Consider the following 6,283-nt stretch of genomic DNA (forward strand, 5'->3'; position numbering starts at 1 on the left):
GGAAACGGAAGCTTGTGGCGGCGGAAAAGTATTTTCGAGGATCCCCTGATTTTTTGCGGAATATTTGGGAATTTATAGGCCAAAGATCTAGGTCAGGGGGCGGCCAGGGAGGCCACAAGCGTGCCCACCGCCGCCTCCCCCTGGTGGAGGAGTGGGGACTTGTGGGCTCCCTGGAGCCCACCTGGCTTGGCCCAAAGGCCCCCTGATCTTCCTCCGTTTGGAAAAAAAACATTTCGGGGTTTTTCTTCCGTTTGGACTCCGTTCCAAAATCAGATCTGAAAAGAGTCAAAAACACGAAAAAAATAGGAACTGGCACTTGGCACTGAATTAATAAGTTAGTCCCAAAAAAGATATAAAAGGTACATAAAACAACCAAAGAAGACAAGATAACAGCATGAAACCATCGAAAATTGTAGATACGTTTGAGACATATCAAGTACGTCCTGCAGATACACTTCGCCACGTCCAACAACGTGGCGGAGTACGAGGCGCTCACCCACGACCTTCGGCTGGCCAAGGAAATCGACGTCTGACGCATCCTCTGCTTCGGCGACTCAGACCTAGTGGTGCAACAAGTCACTGGAGAGTGGGACGCCGGGGATGCACACATGGCCAGCTACCGCTTCCTGGTCCAACAGCTGACCGGTGGCTTCGAAGGTTGTGAGTTCCATCACATCATTTGAGCAGGCAATGAGGTTGCCGACACACTGGCAAAGATAGGCTCCAGCAGGCAGCCCATCCCAGCGGTGTGTCTCTGGAGCACGTGCGCCAGCCCTCCATCACACCTTCCCCAGAGTCCAAGTCCATCTTTGTTCTGGCAGACCCATGCGCTGCGCCACCAGTCCCAGGGACTGTCGATGCCAACTCGGGGGCTGTCGGCAATCTGCCAGCTGTGACCCCAACCGACCCGCCGGTGGAGCTCCAGCTGGCTAGCCGCATGCGCCACACGGACCGCCGTCTGCCCCGGCAGACCCGTGGCACTACAAGGAATATGCTAATACACGACGCTATATTTTCGTCGCTACATCGTCATGGTTTTCAGTTTACGACGATCTCACGACGAAAAACCAAGCGTCGAAAACGGAGCGTCAGAAATGAACAACAGCGATGTTTTGATCAAAATCGTCGTAACCTTTACGACGATTTCTGGATTGTCGTAACCTTTACGACGATCCTAAATCGTCGTTGGCAATCTAACCCAGTCCTACGTGGCAGTCCTACGTGGCAAAATTACGACGAAATCAAAACATCATGGTTGAAATCAGCCCAACCCATTTCAATTGATCACATGGGCTGATTTTATTTTTTTGGGCTTTTTCTTATTGGGCTTCTTTTTGGACCTTAGCCCATTTATAGCCACTTTTAGTTTTTCTTTTTCGAATTTTTTTTGCGCCCTGACCTTTTAGTGCCCAAATACATTTGGTCCAGTTTTAGTTTTGGCCTTTTTTCATTTTTGAATTCAGCAAAAAAAATTCTAGAACTTGGTTTCATTTCTATTTATTGGGCATTTTCAACCAATTATTTGTCCAATATTAAATGCAGCACTATTTAATATTCAAATCAAGAAAACTCCAAGTCGAATTAAAATCATCCATCATATAACATCACATAATACATCTCCCAGGTTTACATAACACAATAACTTATCTCATTCATAGTTGACAATTAGATACCGGTTTTCACAGCTAAAGCATCAACCCAGAAGAATCTCAAAAGAAAATACAGAAATTAGCACTCGCTGTGAAGAAGTCATCCTGCTCTTGCTTCCCCACTCCTAGTTTTGCATCCCTGATACCAGCTTTTATGGGCTCTAGTATACCTGCATTCAAACAAAGTAATGTATTATTGAGGCGCAGGAACTAGATGGCAATGCTAAATTGTAAAATGTCTTTCAAAGAACAAAATATCATCTCAGGTGAAACTGTAGCGTAAGTTTAAAGAAAATACGAGGCAGAAATAGTTTGTGACTAGTAGTACCATCCAGACTCTAACAATGGGATACATACACAGGATCCAAGATAATAGAAAGACAAATCAGAGAGTTAACAAAATGTCGTGGCGAAATACCGAACTACACTAAGTTGCATAATACCACATACTTCTATGCATTAATGCAGAATATAAAGCTCACATATTGCTTACTGAAATTATCGCCCTTGTGCTTCAGTACAATAGGTAAATTAGATTTTAAATTCATAGGATAATCTGATCCTACTGGAAGGAAGAGGCAGTTTAGAAATTGATGAACTGCATTTTACTTTACTGTGTCAATCATATCAAAGACAGTAATATACTAATATGTAGACTACTTGTTGCAAAAGAAGAGATTGACTGTTTCTGGAATATATATTCATGTTTTAAAAGGAGAAAAATGTTAGGAAGGAATGATAAATCCTGTATGGTGGAACCAAACTCAAAGAATAGCTCAGGAGGTGTACAAGGACTGAGATCAACCAATAAAAACTCCTGGAATTATCGAACTACACTAAATTCAAGCATGTCATCATGCCTTTTCAAAAATGTCACCATGCCTTTGGGAATTTAGTTGACATGAAATTTTCCATGCACGAAAAGGATAAATGTAGAATCAACAAAACCAGCAATGCAGGACAAAAAAAATCTACTTACAACAGTGGCTCAATCATGACCTTAAGTTCAATTTGATATGCTCAATAAATAGTAAATAACACATACAAGCAAGCATGTATTCCTCCAATCATGACCTTAAGTTCAATTTGATATGCTCAATAAATAGTAAATAACACATACAAGCAAGCATGTATTCCTCAGGAGAAGGGAATGTATCATTGGTCTAGTAAGTATAATATCACCTGCGTCAATGAAGTAGCCGCATGCATGTTTTTTTTAATGATCAAGCATTGAAATGTGTCTCATTGTGTATTACAAAAGCTGCATGCATGTGAGAAACTCTTGACACAAGATAGATGTGATAACTGAGAGCATGATAGGTTATTACAGAGAGGTAGGTAAGCACAAATGTAAAGATCTGAGTGGACTTGTGGATAATGCATCCGAAATGGGTTTTCTTTTTGTATGATTCAGACTTATATGATGCAGGATAGGTGATAGTTCAGTTTATAATTGCATCCTGCATGCTACTAATAGAATTTTACAATGTTGATTAGATAGAACAAGCATAGCTGTGCAGACTATACATTCTTTCTATTATTTTGGGAGAGAGTATAAATTAGAATCGTTGGCCGCAGCAATTTTGCTGTGTTAAATAATACATCTGAATATACAGCACTGAACAAGCATAATTAGAATCAAGCACACCAAGAAAGATGACTTATTTTTTGTGCTACAAAAGCATGTACACCAGCAGGAGTTTTACAACAAAACAAAGCTCTGTCATAGTAGTGCAGAAATGGTAGAGGTTGATCTGTGCAGCAAAGTGCAGAGACCCACAGAAGGATACTCCATAGTCCTAACAATCAGGTAGATCAAGGCCAGATATACGGCAATGCACAAACAATACTAGCATCTAACGGTTTTATATAGATAGACAGAATCGAAATCGCGTACAGGATGCAGAGCAGTAGAGCAGAGGACACCAGCAACTAGCTAGTACCATCAGGGCTGGAGTCATCTTTGAAATAGGACATGTGTAGCATCTGGCCGCTAGATCTTCCGTTACTGATGAGCTCGTCAAGGAAAGAAGGGTCGACCTCGCGAAGGGCACGATGTATCACAATTAGCGTCTTGAGCGCAACCTAACGAATCAGAAACGAAAGTTTGTCAATCATAAGCACCATTCCACCTTAGTTACTGAACATCACCGAGACAGTAGCAACAGGACAGAACCAACAGTCTGAATTTTCGGGTAAAACGACACGGTGTAGAACTGCATAAAAAGGACAGGTTCCATCCATGATCCATCTACTCGGACTCAATCTTATATACCATGAATATGAGTAAATTTATGATGGTGAGACATACCGCCCAGTTGCGCGTCTTGGAGAGGCGTGGCGAGGGCGCGGATGCAGTAGGCCACGTCCGCCCGAGCCCTCCCGGAATTAAGATGCATGAAGATATCTGAGAAGATGAAGCACATGCTGAGAACCGTGGCGTTTTCGACGGAAGAAAGATCATGCTCTTCTTGCTCCTCCATGTAGGAACATGAGTTTGCTATTACCTCTGATGTACTTCTCCTTTGCAGGCCGCTCCACATGGTTGGTGGCCTTGACGATGGCGATGTCCAGTTGCTGTTGCAAAGAGCGATAACATTACAATTTTTTTTAAACAATCTCTAGAATTAAAATTTTGGATGAATGATGCAAGAGCTAGGGATAGAGATGGTGATTTCTAGTCCTTGGTACCTTGTAGTCGCTGTTCACTTTGGCGATGCTGACGGTGGTGGAGTCTGGTGGAGTCCTTGAGGGCGCCCACATACTTCCTGATGCTGGTGCCGCCGCCGGCTATCCTTGGTTCTGATCTGCAAAGCAGAGGAAATGGAAGGGTTCTTCAGAGCTGGTAAACTGCCAAAAACTCGTGCATCGCTGTCCGTCCCATGCATGGCGTGCAAAAGAGATGGATGTGGAGCAAGCAGAAAAAAGAGATGGCATCCGATCTAATCTATCTATCTAACATAGCATCAAAGGAAACGAGCAAGCAGAGCACGAACTGTTGATCGAAGGCAACAAAATGGAAGGAATCGTCCGGGGCGAAGAAGAAGAAGAAGAAGAATGGAATCGGAGTTGGGGACTGAATTCCGTGAGGGTGCGCGAGAGACGAGGGAGACGGAGACGTAGTATAAACAAACAAAGAAACAAACTAGCAGAATCGGAACAAGCAAAGATACCAGACCGGATCGGATCCCCAAAGAAGACATTAAGAATTTATGAGCCAAATGATTTTTAGAATTATTAACTTGAACGGAAGCTCACTGTTTCCATCTTCTATATATCCATGATTTTCTTTTTCTAAAGTAAGCATCAAGAAAGAAGAATGACAATCAAATTTCACACAAAAACTGCAGCAATACTTGTTGTTATGTTGTGTCCATAACAATCGCAATTGATGTCCACTTCAGATCAGATTTGGAAGGGGTAGAAAGATAGGTTGGAGCTCACCATGTGTGGAGTAGGAGGTGGATGCAGGGGAGGGGTGGAGGACGTCCTGTAGCAGAACCTTCTCTTCATCAGAGCAACATGCACATAACATAGGAAGGGGAGATGAATAAATGATGGTGAGAAAAGGGCCTTCAACATGTTCAGATCGGGAAGAGAAACAACAACAAAAATACAGAACAGAAAAAGAACCTTCCGTGGCATGCTGTACTAGGAGCAAATCGTCTCTCTCCGCTAGGGTTTGGGGCGCTCAGAGGCTCCATGGGGCCGCTGCATGGTGGGGGGAATGGGACTCCATATCCATGGCGGCATCCCGTCCCACAGAGGTGTGCCCCTCCTGTCGTCGTTTTCAGTACGCCAATGACGACCTACAGAGAAGGAAGAGAACATGAGGTGAGCCGAGGAGGAGATGGTGGGCGATGGAGGGGAGAGGCTTACCGGTGCTGTATTCGGGCACCTCTGACCTCACCGTGGCCTTCCGTGGTGGATCCCGACGAACAAAAGGGGGAGCCGCGGTTCTGCACGGAGGTAAGGGAGGCGCGGACCACAGGGATCTCGCCGGTGTGCTGCGTGGGGATGGAGCTCACCGGAACCAGGTGGTGTGGGTGGCGGCGGTGCGGGCGGCGGCGAGGGAGAGGAGATCGTGCGGAGAGACGAGGCGACTTGGGTTGGGTGGGTTAGAGCGAGAGTGAGCTCGTGAGCCGCTAGAGGACGCACCGCCGGATCTCACCGGATAGGACCATCGATTCACGACGGAGATTGTTGGGATCGTGCACGGGAGTGGTGGCGGCGTTAAGGGAGGAGTAAAGCTCTAGGGTTCCTGTGAGATACAGAGATAGAAAGGTCAGGAGGGGTTGGTGCGGTTTAGGTGTGTGAGAGAGAGGGGTTTGGTGCGGTGGGATAGATCACAAGTGGATGGATGGATGGATGGACTGATGTTTGCCATGTCACCGATCCAAGCCACAAGTGATCCCACCAATTAGAATTGAGTTTTTTTTAGTTTTTTCTCTTATAAGTCAAATAGTCAATGTTATGTCAAAATTCATGGCAAAGTTTGTATAAATGATCTCACATTTTGCATAAGTGTGCATCTTGGAATGGCAAACAATGTTGCTAAACGGAGTTCTCATTTTCTTTGCACGGAAATTTCATTTTTCATTTTTTTTCAGTGCCCAAACTGAGTATTTTTGTGA

At 44.5% G+C, this 6,283-nt stretch overlaps 1 long non-coding RNA gene across 1 annotated transcript; it reads right to left on the minus strand.

Annotated features, from left to right (window-relative positions):
* Positions 1-3,987: 3,987 nt before the first annotated feature.
* On the minus strand, positions 3,988-4,385 carry LOC123431196. The gene is made up of 3 exons (XR_006623050.1): positions 4,341-4,385; positions 4,157-4,226; positions 3,988-4,056 (listed from the first exon to the last, which is right to left on the minus strand). It is a non-coding gene; the product is annotated as an uncharacterized LOC123431196 (long non-coding RNA).
* Between the last annotated feature and the right edge of the window lie 1,898 nt (positions 4,386-6,283).

The sequence above is a fragment of the Hordeum vulgare genome, chromosome 2H (genome assembly GCF_904849725.1).
Source record: "Hordeum vulgare subsp. vulgare chromosome 2H, MorexV3_pseudomolecules_assembly, whole genome shotgun sequence".
Classification (NCBI taxonomy): Eukaryota; Viridiplantae; Streptophyta; class Magnoliopsida; order Poales; family Poaceae; genus Hordeum; species Hordeum vulgare.